General features: G+C 40.3%; 1 pseudogene; it reads left to right on the top strand.

The window, feature by feature from the left end:
• Positions 1–1,043: 1,043 nt before the first annotated feature.
• Positions 1,044–1,554, top strand: LOC137214967 (bolA-like protein 3 pseudogene; annotated as a pseudogene).
• Positions 1,555–13,618: the final 12,064 nt, after the last annotated feature.

The raw sequence follows: 13,618 nt of genomic DNA, 5'->3' as shown, positions 1-13,618 counted from the left end.
AGGCAACAGAGTGGGGAACTTGGAGGTAGACTATATCAGATAAAATAGACTTCAGAGCAAAGAAAATTATCAGAGACAGAGACATTATATCATAATAAAAATCTTGATTCACCAAGAAGATACATCAATCCTAAATGTGTGTGCACCAAACAGAACTGCAAAATATGTGAACTCAAAACTAATGGGCAGCATCCCCCCTCCCCTACTAGAGCAGTGGCAGAGAAAACCATCTAAAACAAAAGGTTTAAGTAAGATCCAGAATCTCCTAAGATAATGCAAATTCCCAGGTTTCAATAAAAAGTCATCATCATACCACAAAAAAGAAAGGTCTCAAACTGAATTTAAAAAGACAATCAGGGGCTTCCCTGGTGGCGCAGTGGTTGAGAGTCCGCCTGCCGATGCAGGGGACACGGGTTCATGCCCCGGTCCGGGAAGATCCCACATGCCGCGGAGCGTCTGGGCCCGTGAGCCATGGCTGCTGAGCCTGCGCCTCCAGAGCCTGTGCTCTGCAATGGGAGAGGCCACAACAGTGAGAAACCCGCGTACTGCAAAAAAAAAAAAAAAAAAAAAGACAATCAGATATCAACAACAATATGAAAAAAATGTCAGAATTATCTGACAAAGATTTTAAAGCACTCATCACTTTTTAAATGCTTCAATGAGCAATTACAAGCCCATTTGAAATAAATGAGGGGAAGAAAGAATCTCAACAGAGAAACAGAAGATATAAAGAAGAACCAAAGGGCAATTTTAGAACTGAAAAATACAGTACCAAAAAAACAAACTCAGTAGTTGGGCTTAAGAGCAGAATGTAGAAGAAAGAGGAAATAATTAGTGCACTGGAAGAAAGGACAATAGGCATTACCCAATCTGAACAATAGAGAGAAAAATAGACTGAAAAACTAGTAGAGCCTCAGGGTCCTGTGGGATTATAACAAATGACCTAACATTCATTTCACCAGAGTCCTGGAAGGAGAGGAGAAAGAGGACAGGACTGAAAAGTATTCAAAGAATGACACGGCGACCTAAGACAGCAGGCCACATCAGCCGGGCATGGCAGCATGGAGCTCAGCCTTGGCAGCACCTCTGCTCTGTGGAACCTGCCGGCTTCCTCTTCTCCACTGTGCCCAGTGAATGTTTGCCTTGCAGACTGAGGGGGGAGATCAAAGAGACCCAAATTCTCAAAGAAAAGTTTCCTCGAGCTACAGCTATCAAAGTCACTGACATTTCAGGAGACTGTAGGACGATGTATGAAATTCAAGTCAAATCGGAAGAATTTAAGAAGAGAACTGTCCAGCAGCACCAGATGGTAAATCAGACACTAAAAGAAAAGATCAAATGTATGCATGGATTGTGGATATTTACCTCTGTCCCCAGACACTGACCACGTCCTGGCTACATAGATATTGCTGCTGAAACCTTGGATGAATCTTATTGCCACCATTCTTTCCTAGGCATATGACAAAAAATTTATCTATTTTATTCATAGACATTTCCATATTGTAATTATAGAAGAATATGGTATCTATTTAGATGTTAATTAAAGGCGACAGACAATTAAAAATTTTTTTCATTACAAAAAAAAAAGTATTCAAAGAAAGAGTGGTTGAAAACTTCCCAGGTTTGACAAAAGACATAAACCTTCAGATTCTAGGAGCTAATTTTACCCAAAGAGTATAAATACAGAAAAAGCCATACAAGACACACCATAAATAAACTTCTGAAAGCGAAAGACAAAGACAAAATCTTGAAAGCAGCCAGAGAAAAATGATATGTTAATACTGGGGGAAAGCAATGAGAATAATAGTAGATTTCTCATCAGAAACTATGGAGGCCAGTGGAAGTGACACAATGTTCTTCAAGTGCTGAAAAAAAGGCTGCCTAACCCAAAATTTTATACCCAGCAAAAATGCTCTTCTTTAATTAAAGGGAAATCAAGACATTCTCCAGTGAAAATAAACTAAGAGAACTTGTCCCCAGCAGACCTACCCTAAAAGAAAGGCTTAAAAAGTTCTGTAAAGAGAAAGGATGCTACTAAACAAAAAAAAACCTTGGAACATGAGGAAAGAAGAAAGAATACAGTGAGCAAAAATGTGGATAAATACTATAAGTTTCCCTTCTCTTGAGTTTTCTAAACATGTTTGATTATCAAAGCAAAAATTACAATACCGTTTGATGTAGTTCTAAATGTATGTAGAGAAAATATTTTAAACAACAATATTATAAGTGGAGAAAATAAAGATAGTTAAAGAGAGGTAATGTTTCTATACTTTATTCAAACTGGTGAAATGATGATATTCTAAGTTATATATCAAGCATGTAATGCCTAGAGCAACCACTAAAAAAGTTACACAAAGAGATACACTCAAAAACATTACAGATAAATCAAAGTGGAATTTTTTAAATGTTCAAACTAACCCACAGGCACACAGAAAAAAGAAAACAGAGAAACAAACCACAGAAAATAAACGAAAGACAATGGCGGAATTAAGCTCTAATATATCAATAATTATATTAAATATAAATGGTCTAAGTATACCAATTGAAAGAGGTGGCAGAAATGGATTAACAAACATGACCCAACTACATGCTGTCAACAAGAAACTCATTTCAAATACAACAACATAGGCAGGTTGAAAGCAAAGGGATGGAAAAAAATATATCATGCAAACATTAAATAAATAAAAGGAGTATAATAATATCACATTACATAGACTTCAAAGAAAATTACTATAGATAGAAAAGGATAATAATGGTAAAATGATCAGTCCACCAAGAATGCATTCTGTTTTTCTATTTTTGTTTTTTTTTTTTGGCCATGCGGCACAGCATGTTGGATCCTAGTTCCCTGACCGGGGATTGAACATGTGTCCTCTGCAGTGGAAGAGTGGAATCTTAACCACTGGACGGCCAGGAAAGTCCCAAGAATGCATTCTTATATACATTATTGTTGTATACTTGTGTATACACTTAGAATGTGTATATATCCTAAATGTGTTTATACCAAACAAAAGAGCTGCAAAATATAAGAAGTAAAAACTGACAAAACTGAAAGGAAAAAGAGATAAATCCACAATTACAGTTGAGTGCTTTAAGTCTCCTCTCTCAGAAACTAGACAGAAAAGCAACAAGGATATGGAAGAACTCAACACCATCAACCAAGAAAATGAACTGACATTTAAAGAACAATCCACACAACAGCAGAATACACATTTCTTTCAAGTGTCCATGGAACATATAGAAAAATAGGGTATACCCTAGGCCATGAAAAAAATCTCAACAAATTTGAAGGAATTTAAGTCATTCAGAGTGTGCTCTTCAACCACAATAAAACCAAATGGAAATCAATAGCAGAAAGATAACAGAAAATTTTCCAAACATTTGGAAACTAAACAACACACTTCTAAATAACCCATGGATTAAGAAAACAGTCTCAAGGGAAATTTTTTTAATGAAACAATGAAAATGAGAATACAACAATCAGAAGTTGTAGGACACAGCTAAAGCAGTGCTGAGAGGGAAATTTATAGTACTGAATGCATACATGAGAAAAGAGGAAAGGTCTCAAATAAATAATCTAAGCTCCCACATATAAAAGAAGAGCAGAATAAACCCAAAGGAAACATACAGATGGAAGGAAATAATAAGGTAAGAACATAAATAAATGAAATTAAAACAGAAAAACAATAGAGAAGATCAATGAAACAAAAAACTACTTCTTTGGAAAGATCAATAAAATGGACAAATCTCTGGCAAACTGACCAAAAAAAAAAAAAAAAGAAAGAAAAAAAATTAGGAAAACACAAATTGTCTTAATAGGAATAAAACAGAGGATATCACCACAAACTCTGCAGATACAAAAAGAATGATAAGGCAATATGTAAACAACTCTATACCCATAAATATGACAACTAAAATAAAATGGGTTGATTCCTCAAAAAACACAAGGTACCATAATTCACTCAATATGAAAACAAGAATGTGAATAGCCCTGTAATGATTAAGAAATTTGAATTTGTGATTTAAAATTTCTAAAAAGGAAACCTCCAGGCCCAGATAGTGTTACTGATGAATCCTATCAAATGTTTAAAGAAAAATTAATGCTATTCTATAGGATTTCTTCCAGAAAATAAAGAGAAGGAATCTGAATCCCCAATTCATATTATGAAGCTTATATTACTCTGATGCCAAAACCAAAGACTGTGAAAGAAAGAGAGGCGGGAGGGAGGGGGGGGGGAGGGAGGGAGAGAGTGGAGAAAGGAGGGAGCGAGAAGGGGAGAGAGGGCGAGAGGGAGGAAGGAAAGAAAGAAACTACATGAATTATCTACGCAGAAATCTACAAAAATTCTCTTAGAAATAACAAGTGAATTCAGCAAGGTTGCAAGATACAAGGAAACATGCAAAACTCAGCGGCATTTCTATATACTAGCAGTAAACACATGAACACCAAAATGTTTAATATAATAATTGCTCAGATATAATTTATAATTGCTCAGAAATAATATATTAAGATGTAAATCTAACAAAACATGTACAAGGCTTGTGCAGACAGCTACACAATGCTGATGAAAGAAATCAAAGAAGATCTAAATAATCATTCAAGGATTAGAAGACTCAACAAAGAGATCAATTCTCCTCAAATTGATACACAGTTTTAATGAAATTTCTATCAAAATTCTAGAAAGACAAAGACATACATATATAATACACACACACAATGGTATTCTAAAATTAATTTCAAATGCAAAGGAACTAGCATAGCTAAAACAATTTTAGAAAAAAGGAATAAAGTGAATGGAATTGGTCTACCCAAGTTCAACATTACTGTACAGCTACAGTGATCAATACGGCATACTGGCAGAGAGAGAGAACTGTATATCAATGGAATAGAATAGAGAGCCCAAAAGTAACTCACACAGATATGCCCAGCTGATATTTTTTATTGAAATATAGTTGATGTACAATATTATATGTTACAGGTTTTCAATATGGTGACTCGCAATTATTAAAGGTTATACTCCATTTATAGTTATTATAAAATATTGGTTGTATTCCCTATATTGTACAATATATCATTGTAGCTTATTTTATACATAATAGTTTGTAACTCTTAATCCCTTACTCCAGAGTCCTTCCCCCATTCCCTCTTCCTGCTAATTAGTGATGACCACTAATTTGTTCTCCGTATCTGTGAGTCTGTTTCTTTTTTGTTATATTCACTAGTTTGTTGTATTTTTTAGATTCCACATATAAGTGATAACACGGTATTTGTCTTTCTCTGTCTGACTTATTTCACTTAGCATAATACCCTCCAAGTCCATCCATTGTTGCAAATGTCAAGGTTTCATTCTTTTTTATTGCTGAGTAGTATTCCATTGCATATATATATATATATATATATATATATATATATATACACCACATCTTCTTTTTCCATTCATCTGTTGATGGGCACTTAGGTTGCTTCCATATCTTGTATGTGCAGCTGATTTTTTACAAAGGCACAAAAAGCAATCTAATGAAGGAAAGATACAGCCTTTTCAACCAATGGCTGTGGAGCAATTTGACATCCATAGGCAAAAACAACAAAAAAGAGAATATTGATCTAAGTTTAACACTTATAAAATAAACTCAAATTGATCACAGACTTAAATGTAAAATGTAAAACTACAGAACTAGTAAAAAGCATGGGAGAAAAATCTTAGAATCTAGGGCTAGGCAGAGTCCTTAGACTTGATAGGAAATCGTAATCCATAAAAGGAAAAATTGATAAAGTATACTTCATCAAAATTAAAAGGTTTTGCTCTTCAAAAGACCATGTGAAGAAGATGAAAAGACAAGTTCCAGAAAATATTGTATATCTTAAAAAGAACTAGTATCTAGACTATAGAAAGAACTCTCAAAACTCCTCAGTTTAAAAAAAAATCAGTCATATTTTTTAAATGGGCAAAACCCAAAATATCATTATATGTGCATATTCATTAGCTTATCAAATAACAAGGTCTAATGGCAGATCCAATAACTTCTAAACAGAGATGAACACAAATTATAGTTCGAGACACCTACGATAGCTATAATGCTATATGAAAATATCTCTGGTTTCTATTGGTGACAAAGTCACAGGATATACAAGAGACATAAAAACATAAGTGACACAAAAACAAAGCAATCAGCAAAATCAAGTCTGTAGGAAATGGTACAATTCATCCAGTTCCTTCAATAAATTCCAAGGGTAAAAAAATAAAAATAAATTCCAAGGAAAAAAGAGAAAGAGAAGGTGGGGACTTAGAGATGAAAAACGATGTTATGTCAACCAATTGCAATGGATGGAACGTATCTGATTCAAAGCCCCCAAAAAACAGCTTAAAAGAAAAAAAAAGATTATGAGACAAAACTGACCATTGCCTGGATGTTTGACAATATGAAGGAATTTTTGTTAAAGTGAGATAAAGTTATTGTACTTATGTTTTTCTAAGGAGTTCTTATCTGTTAGAGATGCATTCTGAATCATCGATGGAGGAAGTGACAAGGTACCTGAGATATGCTTCAGTAAACCAGGGTACAGGAGGGAACCCGGGAGTTGGATCTGGGGAATGGGTACATGGGGGTCTGTTTTTCTGTTCATGCTACTTTTGTACATTTTTTAGTTTTCTATAATAAAAAGTCAAAAATAAAGTTGCAGTAAACATCATTGTACATGATTCTTTGTTTTCATTTAAGATTATTCCCCGCAGACATTTCCTAAAAGTAGAATTGTGGCATTCAAGGCTGTGCACACCAAAATGCTTTTGAAATGCACTGCTTGAGTGAATTAGCAGAACATGAAAAACCAGGCACCCATCTGCTGCATTTAAATCATTCATTCATCTAGTCTAGTGGTTAAACATATATGTTTCATCAGTACCTTTCTTTTATACTAGATGCCGTAACAACACACCTATAGTAAATTGCTATGCTCATTTGTAACAATGTCCTCAGGATAAACCCCTAGAGAGGTCTCCCTAGGTCAGAAGAAAGCGTACTTTACCCTCCTGGTAACTTCTCCTGTTCCTTGCCACCACCCCCGGCAGCCAGCCATGCTGCTGGTTCCTCGCCTCTGACTACATACCATCAAGTCCACAAACAACACTGACAAATTTGGTGGGTTAAAATAAGATCACTTTGCCGTTAACATTAGCATCTTTTATTACTGGGAGGTTGAATCTTCTAATTGTGGCAAACCCTTAGCAGCACCGGAGAAAAATTAATCCCTTAGACTCCCGAGGAAAATAAGGTCTAGCATGGATCCTTCCTCTGGAGAGTGGATTTTCTGTTACCAACCCCTCCACAGCCAAAGCCCCCATGTGCCCTGAGCTGTGATCCCAGCGTGGGCCCCAGCCCCTGGCATGGGAACCGCTGGAGAGGAGGTCCTCAGGGAAAACTCCAGGAACGGAGTCTCTGGGAGTAAAGACCGAGCATCACTGAGGGACTCTGATGAAGACTTCTGACCAGCGCCGCATCCCGAAAAACTTAGCGGGGCGCTGTTTCCCAGGAGGCAGCCCGAAACTCTTCTTACTAAATGAGCCAACAAGGAATTAGAGAAGGAAGGAAGGGAGGGAGGGAGGGAAGGAATTGCTAAATTAACTGACCAATATATTCATGAATGAACAAATGAGTGGATTCATCAACAAATGAATAAATGAGGGAGTTGGTGGGCTAATAAATGAACGTCTATGAGAGAGTTGGGGAACCCGGCAGAGATGGAAGCCTGCCAGCCTTCCCGCTGTCACAGGCAGCCAGGTTGGAGGAAGAGGCAGAACCACAGCCCACCACCAACCTCCCTTTAGGCACCCGGGGATGCCTACTGGTGCGCCCCAGGACCAGAGCACCAAACTCCACCCACGATGCTTCTCATAAAACGACAGAGTTTTACGTTTTCTACACACTTTTTCAAGGATATTTTGTATGTGTCCTCACTACTAATGAAATAATTATTTCGGGGCGAAGGGGGAGGAAAACGTTCAACATCTGAAATAAAATAACACAAGCTGCTGAGAAAATGAACACTTGCCTTGTGAGTAAGCAGAATGGATTTTCCAAATTTCCACCAGGGAAGAGAGATCTGAGCAGCTTGGGAGCTGGCAGCTCCTCTCTCCCTTCTCTCCTGCCTACCCCCACCTCCACCTTTTCCTTCTTTATCTTCTAAGAAGGCTTAGCACAGGTGAGAATAAAGCTACTCAACATCCCCTAGGGCTCCCCGATCCCCTCCATGCAGCGTGCAAGAGGCAGGCCTGCACCCCTTGCCAATCCCCACCCAGAGGCCAGAGGAACAAGGACATGTCTGGGGTCCCAGGGCAGCTCACAGGCACTGAGGTCTGGCGTCTCTGCTGTCTGTGTTCAAACCCCGACCCCAGCTTATTCAGGGACCCACAGGCACCTGGGGTGGGATGAGACCCCAGACTCGGGAATCAGGGATAGGCCAATGGCCACAGGCCGGCAGGGCACACACTGCTTCACGTTTTCAGCAGCCCTTGGCTAGAGCAGACTCCTCTCCATAGAAAACCCAGGAATTACTCATTTTTATTGCTTGTTCCTCCAAGTTCTTGAAAATGAGTGGCCCAGAACTTGGGCAGGTTTTCCCAAGGGGTTTCTTTTGCCCCTCTGCTCTGTCTTCTGGAATACACCTCCCCCTCCTAGCAAAGCAGTGGGGCCTCTGCACCCTGGGAAAGCAAGAAGTGCTCAGCCAGTGCCTCACTGCTATTTCCATAGTCTGAGCACCACCACCTTTGTGTGCGTCACTGTCTAATTCTGTGGCAAAGAAACGGCTCCAGCTACACCTGCCCCTGTCTCCACCCCAGGAGGCGAGCCAGGGTGGCAAAGATGAGGCTCTCCCCGTCGGCACCCAAGATGCTCATCGCCTCTCAGCCCAGCTGTCCCCACTCTAGCCTCTGCCTTTGCTGCCAGCCTGTCCTCCTCCCTCACTTTCAGGGGAGCCGTCCGGCCATGCACCTCTTCCCTCCAATGTTACTTCAACTTCTCGTCATAAAACGAAATGATTCCACTGTTGGTGCTGTTAGCTACATTTATCTTTAAGAGCAAAATGTTGAGTTTAGTTTAGTGATGAAAAAAGCCTTTCAAAGGATAACTCATTGGAACTCATTATGTACCATAAAGGCCACTATTTAAAGATTCAGTAATTCCAGTGATGATCTTTTTAAAGCAGATTTATAGCAGAAAATAGTTAGATTCTTTGACTTCGGTTATAATTTTCCATTTTGTAATTTAATACTCCTTTAGTTTATATTTGCACATTAAAAATACAGCATCTAAAAGTCCATCATTAAATACTTTTAATAAGTGCAATAAATAAGTTTTACAGTGCGCATAAATCTAAAAGCAAAACCCAACCTAAATTGTTAATCTTACACTTTTTCTCATTAATTGCAATACATAAACATATGTTTTATACAAAGATATTTGCTACAAAATAAGTATAATAAATACAGTTTACCACATGTATTAATCTTAATAGTTACAAGCTGTTAATCTTATATATTAGGTAATAATTTGCAATAAATAATTGTTTATTATCTTGATGTTTGCTTGTCTTGGGTTTTAGCAAGATGCAATAAAGAAATGCAATTTTGAATAATTTGATTGTAAGACTGCTGGGGAAATACTGTATGTTATAATTAGCTGGGAGACGATTCTGTTCACAAGAAGACAGTGGAAATGGGGTGAAATAACCAAAACATACGTTAGTGAGTCCATAAATAATTTAAGAAAAGTTCACTTTCAAATAATATATTATTTTGAACACTTAAATGCAAATGCAATGAGTGAAATATGTCACATTCTCTTGTGCTTTCATCCTTACATAGTCAAGGAAGATGGAGAAAGTGGTAAGCCTCATGGAAACTACCCAGTTCCAAGCTGGGATGCAAGTACGGCTGCCTTTGGTGAAAAGAGCGAACTGCCCGCCCCATCGGCCAGAGGCTCCCCGCAGCCTGTAAATGCAGCTTCTGGAACAGCCCGCAGAGCATGCACAGATGCAGCACCCTCCAGACCCAACCTTCAGCCAGCACTTGTCCAATTCCACGTGAAAACCGCATATCCATTTTCAGGGAGGGGTTGTCACCTTTACCGAACTTAATAGAAACGGTTCATCTCATACGTAAAGGTAATAATTTGTCATAAATAATTGTTCATTATCTGGGTATTTGCTTGTCTTGGAGTTTAGCAATATGCCATAAAGCTGTGAAATTTTGAGTAATTTGATTGTAAGACTGCTGGGAAAATGAGGTGGGTGGTAATGAGCTGAGGGAGGGTCCTGTGGGTGAGAGACATCAAGAGAGAACCAGACCACTGACTACCAGCGAATGTAAAATCAGGGTCCTCGCCAATGACAACATGGGGTCTTTGCAAATTCACTCAAAGACAGAGAGTGAATCAGTTTCCCTTTCTTCCCTTTTGGAGGCAACCAGCTCTGGCTGAAAGAAGACTTGATCCCTCAGTGATGATGCAGAGATAGCCCCAGGGATGCTCAGGTCCTACTTATGGGTGCTGGGGGTGCAGCTGCAGAGGTACGTCTTGGCCAAGACCCCACAAGGCTCTTGTGCTGGCCAGTTGGTGTCAAAGGCTCACCTGTTGGTCTGATGCTTCTCACTGCAGCAACCACACACTGTCACACCCCTGCAGGCACAGAGCCGGATGGGTCCCAGTCACGATGAGGCTGTGCTGGCCGGGCGCTAAGACCGTGAGAGCTCTGCCCTCATGCGATCCCAAGGGCACAGTCTCTTTAGGAAAACCTCCCCCAGCCAAGAAAGGAAAGGAGGAAGGGAGGAGGGAAGGAAGGGAGGGAGGGAGGGAGGGAGGAAAGAAGGGAGGGAGGGAGGAAAGAAGGGAGGGAGGAAGGAAAGAAGGGAGGGAGGGAGGAAAGAAGGGAGGGAGGGAGGAAAGAAGGGAGAGAGGGAGGAAAGAAGGGAGGGAGGGAGGAAACGGAGAAAAAGAAAGAAACAGAATCCCAGATCCATTATAACCATGAACAACTTTTCCAACTGTAGACAATATTAGCAACCCCACAAAGATACACACACACACATACCTGCACACGCACGCATGTGCATCAAGTGATGCAAAAGTCTCCACACCAAAGCACACTAGTAATGTGCTCATGTCAGTAGTTCCTGTGGCTTTAACACCTCCTTCTTCTATGCTTCTGTCACTACGTGTCCCTGGTACAGCCAGCCTGGCTTCTTTTTTTACACCCAGCTCCTTGGACAGCCCTCCCAGCCTCACCTCGAGGGTAAGCCCCTGGCACCCTCTGGCCAGGCTGGGTGTGGCCCACAGGCTGGGAGGAGGCTGTTCATCAGGGCAACAGATCAGCTCAGTCCCTGGACGTTCCTGCCTAGGGTGGGGCTTCAGGCAGAGCTGGTTCCAGGTTCCTAGGAGCAAGTTCCATGAGCCTGAGGCTCAAGGGATCTTAAGATATCACAGACTCACTGACTTGTCCTCTCCTTGGTCACAGCCAGCAGCTTCCATCCCGCTGCCCTGCTCTCTGCTGGACAGGGAGGAAGCCCACCCCACCCCCAACCGTCCCACCTCCACCCAGGCACAGTCCTCAGTTCTCACTACCCCAGGCTCCCCAATCTCCACGCTGGATATGAGATAACGGGTCTCAGGATGCAGCTAGCACTACGGGGGCAGGGACTGGCCCACTCCCACCCCATCCCCCCATATCATGACTTTGGAGAGGCCTCCTAAGGTTCGTGAGGGGTCGGTAGAGCCGCACCCCAGCTCGTTGAGGGGAAGGAATTTTAGAACATCACTGGATAGTCGGGAAATCCTGACTAATCTGGACTTCCGGTGGAGGGCCCGGCTTGAAGTGGGGACCACTCTGATACCCCAGAAGATGATGTGAAAGCCCCAAAGGGGGAGCCTTGGGCTCCTCTCAAACTCAAGGAGAAGGAAAAGGAGTCAGGAAAAGTCTGCTGCTCAGAGGCAACTGCCTCTAAAACCCAAGATGACGAACACTAAAGCTCGTTTCGGCAGATGGAAACGAGCCTGCCTCCTCGCCTGAAGATGCGAAAAGCAATCCGAGTCCCTGGGCGGCGCAGGGCAACTGCGGAAATCTCGCAGCCAGATGAAGCTCATAAATTTCCCCTATGAACAATTGTTTTCATTTCCCTCCCATGCCACTAGATATTATAAGTGGAAAGCAAAACACAAGTAAATATGTTCATTCCACTCTTGTGATCAGTGATAAACGAGAGGCCGCCGAGGCTGACAAAGGTCAGCGGGCCGCGCGATGGGTCTGCGGGCAGACACTGCCACCCTCCGGCCGCGTGCGGGACTGCACCTGTCGGCGCCGCCCGACTCGCCTGCCTGCCCGCCAGAGCCGCAAGCGCGGTCTGCAGGCTCACTTCCCATAAACGTTCACTTTGCTCCAGTTAGGGCATCAATACATACGAAGTGCAGAAAAGTGAGAAAGTACAGAAAACCCCAAATTAAAAATAGACATCATCCATAACCCTTCTAAATCTAACCGCTCCTATTAACATTTTTGTACATTTTTCTCTTATTCTGTGACCATCCTACAATGCATGCAGAAGCTGTACATACAACATTTTAAAGTGTCCATATAATGTTCAATCCTGATTTTCTATGGAACGTTTCAACTAGAACAATTTCCATAAATAGCTCATGAATATCTTTTTAGGGGCTGCATAGTATTTCAACTTGTGACTGTATGAAAAGTTATTTAACCATCCCCCAATTATTGCTCATTTTAAATGTTTCTGATTTTAAATCTTTGTAGATCATGCTGTGACTGAAATCTTTATGCATAGACTTTCGTTCACATTGTTAAGACTGATCACTGAAGGTGGAATTATTAAGGGAATTAATTTTTAAGGCTCTTAATGACATTATTTCTAGATGTGTAATACCCGTATGAAGAATATTACAGGAAATGATGGGTGAGCATAAAACAGTGCCCAAGTGAATAATGAAAGGTGATACACTAGCTCCTGGACAGAAAGGCTCTGTACTGTCAACATGTCCATCTTCCCCCACCTAATCTTGCAATTTAATGCAAGTCCAATCCAAATTCCATCAAAACTTTTTTGAGGTTTTGTCACAATGATTTCCAATTTTATTTGAAAGCATGAATAAGTAAAAAAAACTGTTCAAGAAACATTTAAAAAAAGAAAAGAAAAGGGAGATGAAGAAATGAAAAGCAAGTTTCTCAACCAGGTATTAAAATATGTTGCAGGAAACAACAATAATTAAAACAGTGAACAATTATGTCGGTGAGAAAAGGATGGCTAATTGATGAGGTTGTAAGTACATTCTACCACTCATTCAAAAAACAAACTAAATCAGTGCCCTGCTTCACACCACATATCAAAACAAATCCTATAGGAATTAAAGATTTTAATTTTTAAGTGAAACTACAGAAGTACCATTTATATAAATTGTAATGGGGAAGCTCTTTCTAAGACCAATTCCAAAGGTAGAAACTAGAAAGATAAAAGATAGCTAGATTTGAATTGTGCATTTAAAATAACCATATGTGAAAAATGCAACTTTGAAACTGAAAGGTAAACCAAAACCAGGAAAAAATATTTTCAACATATAT

This window comes from Pseudorca crassidens, chromosome 20 (genome assembly GCF_039906515.1).
Source record: "Pseudorca crassidens isolate mPseCra1 chromosome 20, mPseCra1.hap1, whole genome shotgun sequence".
NCBI classification, from domain to species: Eukaryota; Metazoa; Chordata; class Mammalia; order Artiodactyla; family Delphinidae; genus Pseudorca; species Pseudorca crassidens.
Note: the sequence above shows the minus strand (reverse complement) of the source record. Positions and strands in the feature narration are given on the sequence as shown.